Source organism: Scyliorhinus canicula, chromosome 7 (genome assembly GCF_902713615.1).
Source record: "Scyliorhinus canicula chromosome 7, sScyCan1.1, whole genome shotgun sequence".
Taxonomy (NCBI): domain Eukaryota; kingdom Metazoa; phylum Chordata; class Chondrichthyes; order Carcharhiniformes; family Scyliorhinidae; genus Scyliorhinus; species Scyliorhinus canicula.
This window is the reverse complement of record NC_052152.1, coordinates 20217093-20231051: the sequence shown is the minus strand read 5'-3', so window position 1 is coordinate 20231051 and position 13959 is coordinate 20217093. Positions and strand designations below refer to the sequence as shown.

Sequence of the window (13959 nt, the reverse complement as noted above, 5' to 3'; positions counted from 1 at the left end):
AGAGCTAGCACAGTGTACTATTTTGCAACATTTGAGCTTCTCACTTTTTCTGCTTGACTTAAAGGAATATGTCCATTAAACATCCACAGATCAAAAATGATAACGGCAAAATAAAAGAAGCAGGAAATAAGGGAATCAGCAGGAAGGGCCCTTACAATCCAGCAATTCACAGAGGATAGCTGGTATGCGATTCTTTTTTGTTTTAAAGAAGAATTTAGACAGTTGAGAATTTTTGTTGACTTTTATTTTCTCTCTCTCTAACACTACACCCCGCCCCCATCCTCATTGTACTCAGCGCAGTTCCATGAGGGCTGGTGGCCGTCTTCACCAACCAGCCATGCAGTCTTCAAGTTTTAGATGGTCTACAATTTGAGTGAGAGCAGACAATTTGAAAAGAGATGGACTAGGGGGCTAGAGGAGACTTTACATTTGTCACCCTGCTTCACTCGTGTGATCTTTCCTCCAGGGGTAGGAGCAGTAACCCTGGCTGATTTGTATTATTTTCCCTTTAGTTTTTCTTCAGTATTCTGATGCTGTATCTGTAAAATCTCAGATACTTTGACCAGTGTACTAATCAAAGGTTTTACCCAGATGTTTTTATTGACGCGACAAACAAAGGACAACTGAAGTGTATAAATCAAATAACTTTATTTAACAAACAGTAAAACAAATACCCTTAAATTATCTCAAAATAATACTAAAAGGTCCCAAGATTCTTAATACTGCCTGTGCCAATGAACTCAGTTATGCTGAAGGGTCTCGATTTCCTCAGGGTCTTCCTTCGTTGTGAACGTGAATCTCGCACGCTGCTTCCTTCCATCTCCGCTGCATGGAGTCTTCACTACTGGGAGGTCCAGGAGTTTGATTCTTGTACCCCTTCCCGTGCCTTTCCAGAATGTTCTCCGGCCCCCAGCCGATGGGGCCACAGGGTGGGAGTGGCACCGACCAATGGAGTTACTGATGGCTCCCCAGCAGAACATCGGGGGTTCATTTCCTGGTGCAGTGTTTGTATGTAACCTTGTTTACTCAAAGCAACCGGTCCATGAATACAGCTGATTGTCTCTTGGTGGGTGATTGATAGGACAGGTCCAGACATGTCCTGGCAGCTTGTTTAAGTTTCAGTGTATTCAAACTTGGCCAAGTTTGAATTCCCATCAGGCCGTTTGCTGGAGATGGCTTGATTTAAAATGTCCAATTTTTAATTTAAAGTGTCCAATTTTATCAGGCCTAAAATCCAGGCCGTTCCACATTCCCACACCGACTCAGGAGAGATTCTAATATTATATCAGGAATTCATATTTAATAGAGATGTGGGTTTGGTTAGCTCAGCTGGCTGGAGAGTGATGCAGAATGGGGCTAACAGCATGGCCTCAATGTCCGTATGGTCTATGGTAGCACATTGAGGCTTGCCTCCTTACCTTGTTCCACACCTTAGCCCCTCAAGCTAAATAACCACTTGTCTCTCTGTAATGGAGAAAGATGCCGATGGTCATTTATGAACCATGGCTAATTACAGAATTACCAACTTAAAGCAAATGATAATAAAGTGCGCTTCCCTTGGCTGCCAAAAGCCCATGATCACCGGCACACTTCCCACAATATTCCATCCATTAATTGTAACAGGAGATCCTTCCCCAATTTCCTGACGTGTGAGGAGAATATGTTCCCCACAGGGAAAATGCACGCCACAGGTTGAACAAAAGCTTTTGTAGTTGGATCTGGATTTTTGAACAAAAGGAAGCAATTTAGGGCATTAGGATTCTGTGCTGTGTCGGGATTGGAGTTGAATCAAATGATAACTGAATTGCAATGTGGGTTTTTGTTTGAAGTGTATACATCCCTTTGATTTCTCCTCCTTGTATTCTTTTCCAGTAACAGATAGCCTGCACTGGCTGTGTGGTGTATTATACTTCTTACTTTTAAAACTGCTTCCAGTTTGTCCTTGAGTTGATGGTTAGAATTGTGGTGAATTATAAACCTAGTAATTCACACTGTGTTGTATTATGTGTATTGTGTCCTTGTGGGCTCTGTATACGAGCCGTTGCGCGGCTCTGCCCATAGGGGGAGATGAGGAGTTTGTACTGGGCTCCACCCTTGGCTCCATCCATGGCTCCGCCCATGGCTCCTCCCACTAACCGGAAGTATAAAGCTCTGCAGTCGTGAGCCTGCTGCCAGTTCATCTCACCGCAGGCAGGCTCTGTTGTAAGATTATTAAAACCACTGTTCACTTCCAACCACGTGTCTTGTGAATTTATGGTCACATCAAGAATGTTGATCATGGCCTTGCCCCCCCCCCCCCACTAAAACGGTCAGGGATTTAGTGGGGATTAGAATCATATAGGTGACCCATAACGTCCTGACACAGTTACTGTGAGGCAGGACTTCTGTCCAACTCCTAGCTCCACAATTTTGCCATTTGTAACTTCCAGAGCATTGTGTGCACCCCTGAGGAAACTCATTGCCAAGTGAGAGTCTACCAACTGCACCAATGGAAATGACTAGGGCACTGCAGCAAGGTTCCTGCTACATTGTCACAAGGGAGGGAATATGTTAACGGAACGGAAGCCCCAACAGACTGATAGAGCTGCAAGCTTATCGACCTCAGCAGAGATCAACGTCAATGCAGATAGTCAGTGGGGGAGCTGGATAGAAACATAGAAAATAGGAGCAGGAGGAGGCCTTTTGGCCCTTCAAGCCTGCTCCGCCATTCATTATGGTCATTGCTGATCATCCAACTCAGTAGCCTAATCCTGCTTTCCTCCCGATAGCCTTTGATCCCCTTCGCCCCACGTGCTCTATCTAGCTGCTTCTTAAAACATACACAGCGGAATTCTCTTTTCCTGAGACTAAGTGTTGACGCCGGTACAGGATTTGTGGGCTTCCATGACAGCAAAACTGGCGCCGCACCTGGGCCGATTCAGCGACCGTTGAGGGGCTAGCACCGGCGCCACGTGGAGCATAATCGATTCTGATGAGAAATGGTGCTGGATTCGTCGGAGTCGCGATTGACACTAGGGAGGTTGACAAGCTGCAGCCGCATATAAACACTACACACACCATCCCAGGCAACAAGATGGCAGAGAGGAGAGCATCACCAAGGTTCACCGACGTCTAACTTGTGATTCTCCTGGCGCCATGGAGGAGAGATGGGCCACCCTGTACCCCAACCTGGGAAGGAGGCTGCCAGCTGCCGTGCCTGGGTGCAGGTGGCAGAGGCTGTAAGCGCCGTGAGCAACACCATCCGGACTCACCAGCAGTGCCGTAGAAAACTGTATGACCTCCTCAGTGTGGCCAGGGTGAGTAGGCAGCACCATGCCCCTGGCACCAAACATCGTCCCACACACCCGCGCCCCCCCACCCCCACACCCGGAGGGCAGCCAAACCCACCCTGCACCACATGCCGGGGCACCCATACCAGCCGCCATGGCTGGGTGCCCTGGCCGCTGAAGCCACCAGCGACCCACCCCCTGGGCTGCATACGTCAGTCTGCCTAACACTGTTGTTTTCTGTTTCCACCCCTCTCCAGGACAAGGCCTCCCATAATCACCTGGAGCAGGAGAAGACTGGAGATGACCGGCGGACCTGCGGCCCCTCACCACAGCAGAGCGGTGGACCCTGCATGTGGTTGGCGTGCCCTAGAGGGGCCAGTCACTGGGTTGAAGATCGGCTTTGGGCGAGGAAGTGAGGCCCAGCTGCGCTGGAGCACAGCCATTCCGCTGATGGGTCAGCTGAGGCCACCTGAGGGGGTGGCCTGGGGGGGACACCTATACGACCTGTGGCCCTAGGTTCACAGTGGGCAGTCAGCGGTGTACGCAGCTGCATGGCTGCCTTGCCGGCTGCAGCAACGGTGTTTGGTGCCCATCCACCCTGACCCCACAGCCCACCTCCTGGCCATACCCTGCTACTCCCCCCAGCCCTGGCAGAAGCCCCCTGGCCAGTGGCACAACTGTCAGCAAACAATGTTGATGTTGGAACGCTTTCCGTAAGCCCTCTCCCTCGCAACCACAGCATCTGTTTCATAATTTTCAAAAGCACAAGTGAAACTCGCCATCGGGAATTTGCCCCAATGGAGGCAGAGAATCGCGGAGGCCTCGGAGAATATCAGGTCAGGAATGACAGTTATAGTTCCAAGTCAGTATGGTAATTGATTTGGAGATTGTTATATTCTTAATTTGCCACAAAGAGAAAAGGTCTGGACGTGCCACACACACTTGCATTTCTTCAAAACACAATGCAAGCTTCATTCTGGAGATAACACTTTAATTCTCCTTTTCGACTTGTATCAGTGATTTCAATTCATGAAGCTAGTAGTTCGTCAGTATGATGCCACCATCGTCATTACGTATATGACATTTTGGTGTGCTATCGAGAAGTTATTTATTTATCTTGACAATGTACCTTGGCCCTTCGATGTCTTGATTGAGTGTTAAGCGAACTGTGCAAATCGCTCGGCCAATCCATTTGTTACAGGGTAGCACCGCAGCATCCCGCCAAGGAGCTGACTTTATCTGCTGTGTACCGATTCCTTTTAAGTCATCGTCAAACTCCTTGGAAGTGAACTGTGTTCCACTGTTGCTTACGACCTGCTCTGGTCTATCAAATCTCACTGGGGGATTTTCACAGTAACTTCATTGCAGTGTTAGTGTAAACCTACTTGTGACACTAAGAAAGATTATTATTATTAGGCACGGTAGCACAGTTTTAGCACAGCTGCTTCACAGTGCCAGGGTCCCCGGTCCGATTCCCGGCTTGGGTCACTGTCTGTGTGGAGTCTGTGCGTTCTCCCCATGTCTGCGTGGGTTTCCTCCGGGTGCTCCGGTTTCCTCTGACAAGTCCCGAAAGACGGGCTGTTAGGTAATTTGGACATTCCGAATTCTCACTCTGTGTACCCGAACAGGCGCCGGAATGTGGCGACCAGGGGGTTTTCACAGTAACTTCACTGCAGTGTTAATGTAAGCCTACTTGTGACAATAATAAAGATGATTATTATTATTACCTCTTTTTATGCACCTTTGCATTCTTTTGTCCAGCGCCATATCTATTTGGCACATAACAAAGTGTGTCATGTCTTCGATAGCTTTGCTAAATTTGGAGCGAATTTAACATAATGGTTTATTAATCCCAGAAACGACTTCAGTTGCATCACATTTTGAGCATGTGGTGCTTCTAAGATTTCCATCAGCTTTTTCGGCTCCTTATGGGAGCCATCTTTATCAATGATTTGACCCAAGTAGTTTGTGGATGTCTTGAAAAAGTCACACTTCTCCTTTTCAACTCGGAGATTATAATTTTGTAGATGTTCCAGTGTAGCTTTCAAATTCTTCAAGTGCTCTTGTTCACTTGAGCCGGTGATGAGGATGTCATCTAGATAACATTACACCCCATTTACCCCACTCAGAATTTGATCCATGAGCCTCTGAAAATGAACAGGTGCATACGTTACCCCAAATGGATGACACCTGTGTATCATGATAGGAGGTAACAATTGTGATTCTGCAGCCCCATTCATTTGTAAATATGCCTGTGATAGATCTATTTTACTGAAATCCTGACCTTCAGAAAGTCCAGCAAATAAGTCTTCAATCACCGGCGGTGGATAGTGATCTGCGAGCAATTCCGGGTATATTGTTGTCTTAAAATCTTTGCATTTCCTTACTGAGCCATCTTGTTTTAGTGCAGGTTCTATTGGGGTAGCCCAGCATGTGTAATAACTGGTTCAATGACTCCCGTTTGAACTAGTCTTTCTAGTTCTCCTTTGGTTCTTAGTCCAATAGCATATGGTACAGTATTGGCTTTGAGACATTTTGACAGACTGTTTGATTAGGTTTTCACTTGGATTTCAACTTCTGTCATTGAGCCCGGTGAGTTTTCAGACACCTTGGGCGGGATTCTCCGCCGGCATAATTCTCCGTTATGCCGGCGCCCGGGGGGTTTGCCGATGGTGTGGGGCTGCCCCACAATGGGAAACCCCATTGACCGGCTGGAGTAACGGAGAATGCCGCCGGCCGGTCGGGGCAGAAATGTGGCGGGGTGGAGAATCCCACCCCCTTTATATACTTTTCCAAAAGTTGTTGTCGGCCATTCTTTGACAACCAGTTGATTCATCACTCCCCCAGTTGAGTTTGATTTTTCCCAACCATGCTCTACCAAATAAAGCCGGAAGGTTCCCCGGGATGACAAAGAGAGGCAGCTCGCTGTTTGTCCTTTTCTGTAGCAGTTTGGTGCAACTGAGCGAAGCAGAGTCACCCGCACTGCGATGGGTCTGGAGTCACATGTAGGCCAGACCAGGTAAGGGTGGTATATGTCCTTCCCTAAAGAAGGGTGATGTGGAAAAGAGTCAGGTGCACTTTTCCAACAAAGGTTTCATGGTCACCATTACGCTATATTTAAATTTCAGACTTATTAATTGAATTTAAATTTAACTAGCTGCCGTGGTGGGATTTGAACTTGTGTCGCCAGATTACTAGCCCAGTGACACTACTGCTACACCCTACACCGCACCGCCTCCCCTTACTAGCCACGGCTAGTGAGTAACATAGGAGTTAAAAGGCTTTATTAGGCATTAAAAATTCAATGTATTGGATAGGAACTCCTATCTCTATAGAAACACATGGCAGTATATTATCACTTTCTCTCGCTAATAAGAGGTTTGAACCACGGAACATTTCTATACTTAGATACATTTTTAACAGCAGGGGAGCATTCAAATTCTACACATGTTAATGGAAAAGTACTGTAAAGTGCCTGTTTGCACCAATCTTCCATTATTACAACCATAACTCATTAAACTCTTATCAATTGTGAATTACGTAGGCGGCTTATCTGTGCTTTCCCATGGAATGAACTATAGGTAGTGAAGTTAATCATAGACAGAGGTAGCAGAAATTGCTGATCTTGGTTCCATCACTCAACATTCTGCGTTCAATTACTCTTTCGGGAAGATGAAATTTTCTTGCTTGTTGAGATGACGTACTTTTGCATTATCCTTTCGAAAGAGAGAAATAGCTTGCATTTATATTGCTCCTTTCAGGACCTCAGGCGATCATAAAAAGCTTTCCAGCCGAAGCAATATGTTTGAAGTGTAGTCACTCTTGTATTGTAGCAGCCAGCTTGGGGTTATTGAAAACTCTCCCAAACAGCAACGAGGCCATTTATTTCACTCATGTTCTTTTTCCGAGAGGTAACTGTTGGCCCAGGACGACTATTTTAGGTCTCTAGCCGCACCATTAGGAAACTTGCTGGGATGATTCCAAAATCTCAATCAGAACAACCCTCACCCTCTCTAGTTTTCATTTGTTTCCAGAGTGCAATGGGATGACCATACTCTCAAATTCTCACCTTAGTTCACTGGAGCACAGCACATTGTGCAGCTTTTTCATAAACCACCTTGATTCTGATTTAGGATAACATAAGCTTGAAAGCAGGCTATTGTTACAATCCCCGTAGACACCGATAACTTTTAAAAAGAGATACAAATTTCCCAGCGACTGACAAAAAGAATCAATGACAAGATTTCATGTTTTAAGACTTTTATTGTAACAAACATACTAAAATCAACATTGACTAAACATTACTTAGTAGGCAAATAATACATTAAACAAAGAAAAGGTACTTTCTTCATTACCTAATTAACATAACTGAAAACCATACACCAGGGACAGGATTCTCCGAGTTTCCACGCCGCAACTACGCTCGGCGCGGGAGCGGAGAATGGACGTCAGACCCACGATCTGGTCTGATGGCGCTCACGCGATTCTACGGGGACCGTAGAGTCACCGGTAATAGTGCGCGCGCGCTTGACACGGTAGCAGTCGGGGCCCATTGAAAGAGGTCCCCGCTGCGATTGACTGCCAACACTTGGCTGAATTCCCGCCGGTGTGGTTCACTCATGGTTCCACCGGGAGCTCAGAGTGGCGGCTGCAACTCAGTCCGCGGCCGCCCAGGTGGGGGATGGGGTGATCCGTCACCAGGGCATGCCTCCAGGATGGCCAGGCTCACGATTGGGGGCCACCGTCGGCGGCGCGATCTCGGGGGGGGGCCTATGTTGTCGGGGCCGGCCCGCGGTGTGGGTCCACCATGTTGCGCGGGGCCGCCGCCAAATGTGGCTACCGCGCGCATGTGTGGACCCGCGGCCAGACGTGCAGGGCCCTGTATCGGCAGACAAAACGGCGAGGAGCATTCTGGGGCCCTGCTAGCCCCCTGCAAAATGGAGACTCTTTCTCCGTTTCTCCAGGAAAGTCCAGAGTGATTTGCACCTGTTTTCTCGCAGGCGTGGGGACATAGCCCCATCATCAGAGAATTCCGCCCCACAGATCTGTGCTAGTAGCCATGAGTGCAGGATTGAGTGACAGTATTTCATCATCAGCCTTTAGCTCTGTCATAATATCCACTTATGTATATCATGAGATGCAGACAGGCAGTGATTGACACACAGGATAACCAATGAACACACACGACACAGAACAACCAGTACAGCAATCAGCAAGTTCAATAAAACAGTGTTGGACCATCTCCTGTGTTGGAAGCCTGTTTCTCGTTTCACTGCATCCAGTTGCAGTCAATGTTAAACCAACTCAGATAACACATCAAGCTCTTCTGTCCAATGGTGGTGAACACTGTCTCCTCCATTGGAATGAGGACATGCAGCCATACCTGACCCTACCTGCAGTTACCGTCTCTTGAAAGTGAGAGGGAAGTATGTCAGTGAGTGTGGTGGCGTGTGTTTGGATGATGAAGAATTAAATGGTTGCTGATAGTGTGCAAGCTGTGAGATGTAGGTGGGAGGTTTGTAGCAGTGTGATGTGTATGAGGGCGAGGTGAGGTAGGTGAAGCATGAGTCATGGTTGATAAAGATTGTTGGTAGGTGAGTGAAGGGGAGGGGTGTTGTTTTGGGGTGTGTAAGTCTAGTATACAGTTGGTAAACAATGGCATTTGCAGATGTATTCACTGACCTCAAGCACTTGTATAACTTGTGAACCTTTTGCGTATTACATCCAGCTCCTCGCGGTTACGTGGCTGATATTGACAGTCGCAATGACCTGTCCTCCTGACTTCTTAATGTCTATCTGGAGGGTCGCCTGGTCTACAAGTATCCACCTCTTACAGAAAGGTTAATGCTGGGCTGCAAATTAGTATTATGCAAGTTAATCATACATTGCCCATCGTGATCCCAGCACCGATTTTCAGGCCTTACCTAATTTTTCCCATTTTAGATAAGCCCCTTTGACATAGCTGCAAAAGTAGGCCATTCGGCCCATCGTGTTTGCTCCGCCATTCAATAAGATCATGACTGAGCTGATATGATAATCCTCAACTCCCCTTTCATATCTTACCCCCATAACCCATGATTCCCTTACTGATTAAAAATCTGTCTATCTTATCCTTGAACATACTTAAGGGGGCAGCACGGTAGCATAGTGGTTAGCACTGGCTTCACAGCACCATGGTCCGGGTTCGATTCCCGACTTGGGTCACTGTCCGTGCAGAATCTGCACGTTCTCCCCTTGCCTGCGTGGGTTTCCTCCGGGTGCTCCGGTTTCCTCCCACAAGTCCCGAAAGACGTGCTGTTCGGTAATTTGGACATTCTGAATTCTTACTGTGTGTACCTGAACAGGCGCCAGAATGTGGCGACTAGGTGCTTTTCACAGTAACTTCATTGCATTGTTAATGTAAGCCCACTTGTGGCAATAAAGATTATTATTATTATGACTCAGCCTCTACAGCTTTCTGTAGAGGGCCGAAGGGCCTGTTCCTGTGCTGTACTTTTTGTTGTTCTTTGTTCTTTGTCATTGATTTGTCCACAAAAGGGACAAGTTTCTTCCTGTTCACTCTATTTATGCCCCTCATAATTTTATATATCTCAATTATGTCCCCACCCCCTGCTCACCCTCCTCTGTTCCAAGGAAAACAATCTCAGTCTATCCAATCTCTCTTCATTCCTAAAACTCTCCAGCCCATGCAACATCCTGGTAAATCTGCTTTTCCATCTTTCCTCCGAGAATGTAAATTCCAGAACTGCTCATAATACTCCAGCTGTGGCCTAATCAACATTTTATATATTTCCAGCATAACGCTCCTGCTCTTAACCTCTATGCCACTGCTAATAAAGGCAAATATACCATGGGCTGGATTCTCCAAAAATGGGGCTATACAAACGCTGGCGTTTCACGCTTGACTTTCCTTAAGAAAGTCCTGAACGATTCTCCTACCTGTAGGGGGCTGGCAGGACCCCGGTGTGCTCCTCGCAGCTCTGGCTGCGGATACGGGCCCCTGGACTTCCGGTTGGGAAGTCCGCGTGGACCGAAATTGACAATGTAGGCTCCCCCCCGAGATAGCTTGTGCCCGCCGATCCGAGCCGCCCGATTGCTGCCCCGGCCGCCCATGAGGCCGCTCCAGCTGCTCGATCCTCCCACCCGGGCAGCCGCAGACTGAGTCTGCAGCTGCCATCCGAGTTTCCCGAGCAGCAATATGTGGTTAGAACTACGCAGTTGGGAACTCTGCCAGTTTTGCCTGGAGAATCGCTGGGGGGGGGGGCTTCTGTCAATGGCTCCCCAGCCGTGCCGCGTAATCCGTGCGCCAGCGATTCTCCGGTGACCGGACGGGAGCGGCGCCGGGCACGATTCCCAGGTAAACATCCTTCTCCCCCCCCACGCCAAACACTGCGGAGAATCCAGCCCCATATGTCTTCTTGTCCACTTTATCAACCACTCCTGTACCTTGAGGGACCGGTGTACATGCACACTAAGGTCCCTCTGAAAGGTCCTTCCATTTATCATGTATTCCTTTGCTTTGTTTGTCTTGCCCAAGTGTATCACTTCACACTTATCCGGATTAAATTCCATTTGCCTCTGCTAGCCATTCCGACCAGCCTGCTATATCCTCCTGTAATCTAAGGCAATCTTCCTCATTATTTTTAAAAAATAAATTTAGAATACCCATTCATTTTTTCCAATTGAGGGGCAATTTAGCGTGGCCGATCCACCTAGCCTGCACATCTTTGCGTTGTGGCGGCGAAACCCACGCAAACACGAGGAGAATGTGCGAACTCCACATGAACGGAGACCCAGAGCCGGGAGCGAACCTGGGACCTCGGCGACGTGAAGCAGCAATGAGCTACCGTGCTGCTGTCTTCCTATTTATCACCCCGCAAATCTTTGTACCGTCTGTAAACTTACTGATCAATCCTAATGGATTTAATCCTGGGGTTGTATAAAACGTGGCTTGTGAGATAGTTGGTGCATTGGTTTTAATTTTCCAAAACCTCCCTAGATTCAGAAGGTCCCAGTAGATTCGAAGGTAGCAAATGTAACTCCATTATTAAAAAAGAGAGGGAGACAGAAAGCAGGAGACTATAGACCAGCTAGCTTAACATCTGTCATAGGGGAAAGCCATTATTACAGAAGCTGGGCATTTGGAAAAGTTCAAGATAATCAGACAGAGTCAACATGGTTTTGTGAAAGGGACATCATGTTTAACTAACTTATTGAAGTTTGCTGTGGATAAAGGGCAACCAATACTTAGATTTCCAGAAGGCATTTGATAAAGTGCTACATCAAAGTTTATTGCGGAAAATAAAAACTCATAGTTCAGGAGGTAACATATTGGCATCGATAGAAGATTGGCTGGCTGGCAAACAGTAGGCAAGATTGGGCCTGCTTGGAGCTGGAAGAATAAAAGAGAAGCCTTTTAACTAAATAGTATGAGATTGCAGAGCGCTGAGATGTAGAGATCATAGAATTTACAGTGCAGAAGGAGGCCATTCGGCCCATCGAGTCTGCACCGGCTCTTGGAAAGAGCACCCTACCCAAGGTCAACACCTCCACCCTATCCCCACAACCCAGTAACCCCACCCAACACTAAGGGCAATTTTGGACACTAAAGGCAATGTATCATGGCCAATCCACCTACCCTGCACATCTTTGGACTGTGAGAGGAAACCGGAGCACCCGGAGGAAATCCACGCACACACGGGGAGGATGTGCAGACTCCGCACAGACAGTGACCCAAGCCGGAATCGAACCTGGGACCTTGGAGCTGTGAAGCGATTGTGCTATCCACAATGCTACCGTGAGGAACCTGGGTGTCAAAGTGCATGGATCACCAAAGTTAGTATGCAGATACAGCAAGTAATTAGGAAAGCTATGGGATGTTATCATTTATTTTGAGGGGAATTGAATACAAATGTAGGGAGGTTATTCTTCAGTTGTACAGGGCAATAGTGAGACCACAGCCAGAGTAATGTGTACAGCATTAGTCACCTTATTTAAGGAAACATTTAAACACATTGGAAGCCGTTCAGAGGTTTACCAGAGTAAAACCTGGGATAGGGCGGGCTGTCTTATGAGGAAAGATTGGACAGGCTGGGTGTATATTTGCTGGAGTTTAGAAGAGTAAGAGGCGACTTAATTGTAATGTATAATAATAATATTATAATCTTACATTAACACTGCAATGAAGTTACTGTGAAAAGCCCCTAGTCGCCACATTCAGCCGCCTGTTCAGGTACACAGAGGGAGAATTCAGAATGTCCAATTCACCTAACAAGCACGTCTTTCGGGACCTGTGGGAGGAAACCGGGACACCCGGAGGAAACCCACGCAGACACGGGGAGAACGTGCAGACTCCGCACAGACAGTGACTCAAGCCGGGAATCGAACATGGGACCCTGGCACTGTGAAGCAACAGTGCTAACCACCGTGCTGCCGTGCCCCATAAGATTCTGAAGGGTATTATTGGGTGGATCTGGAAAGGATGTTTCCTCTTGAGGGAGAATCTAGAACTAGGGGCCACTGTTTAAAAATAAGGGTTGGATTGGACTTTGTTTATTGTCACGCATACCGAGATAGAGTGAAAATTATTTTTCTGTGAGCAGCTCAACAGATCATTAAGTACATGAAAAGAAAAGAAAATACATAATAGGGCAACACAAGGTACACAATGTAACTACGTAAACACCGGCATCAGGTGAAGGATACAGGGGTGTAGTGTTAATGAGGTCAGTCCATAAGAGGGTCGTTTAGGAGTCTGATAACAGCGGGAAGAAGCTGTTTTTGAGTCTGTTCTAGCGTGTCCTCAGACTTTTGTATCTCCTGCCCGATGGAAGAAGTTGGAGGAGTGAGTAAGCCGGGTGGGAGGAGTCTTCGAATATGCTGCCCACTTTCCCCCGGCAGCGGGACGTGTCACCCATTTAAAATGGAAATGAGGCCAAAAAGCAGTCTCAGAGAGTTCTAAGTCTTTTGAACTCTCTTCCTGAAAAGGTGGTGGAAGCAGAGCCTTTGACTATTTTTAAGGCAGCAAGATTCTTTGTAAGCAAGGAAATGATACCTTATTGGCGGTGGGCGGGATGCAGATTTCAGGTGACTATCAAATCAGCCAGGATCTTGCTAAACGGCAGAGAAGGCTGGAGGGGATTACTCCTGCTCCTTGTTCTTAAGTTCATTAAAAAAATGGTGAAAAAAGTAAGAAGCATCCCTGAATAATAACTACAGGGTAACTGAAATAAGTTTCTTTTTGTCATATTTGCCATAAATATCGCAAGGTAAACAGTGCAGACAAACAGGGCTTCCCGCCCTAAAGGTCGATGAGTTAAAACAAAATGTGATTTTTGGGTGAGTTTGGATTCTGGATTTATGATAAAGGACACTCGACCTGTAATTACTCATCGATGTAATGTTTAGGAGGATCAGGAAATGAAGGCACATAATAATTGCTGCAGGGATTCATGCACAGAGATAGAATTGGAACTTGCAGTGTAAGGCTGAAATGAAGTTCCCAAGGGGAACTTCCGCGAGATCTGACTTCCAGTTGCAAACACGCGGCAGCAGACTTCAGTGCAGAGCAAGGAGACTGTGTAAACCTGTCACACTCTAATTACAAGCTCCGCTGACACCATTGACGGGGAGCCATATTGTAGAGTGTCAGGTTTACATTGACAGCTTCGACTGTATATGTGGACTTCGG

The 13959-nt window shown here is 47.1% G+C and overlaps 1 protein-coding gene across 1 annotated transcript in view; it reads left to right on the top strand.

Annotated features, from left to right (window-relative positions):
- Window positions 1-13959, top strand: part of pcp4b (Purkinje cell protein 4b) — a 133279-nt gene that overhangs the window by 107311 nt on the left and 12009 nt on the right. The window lies entirely within an intron of this gene.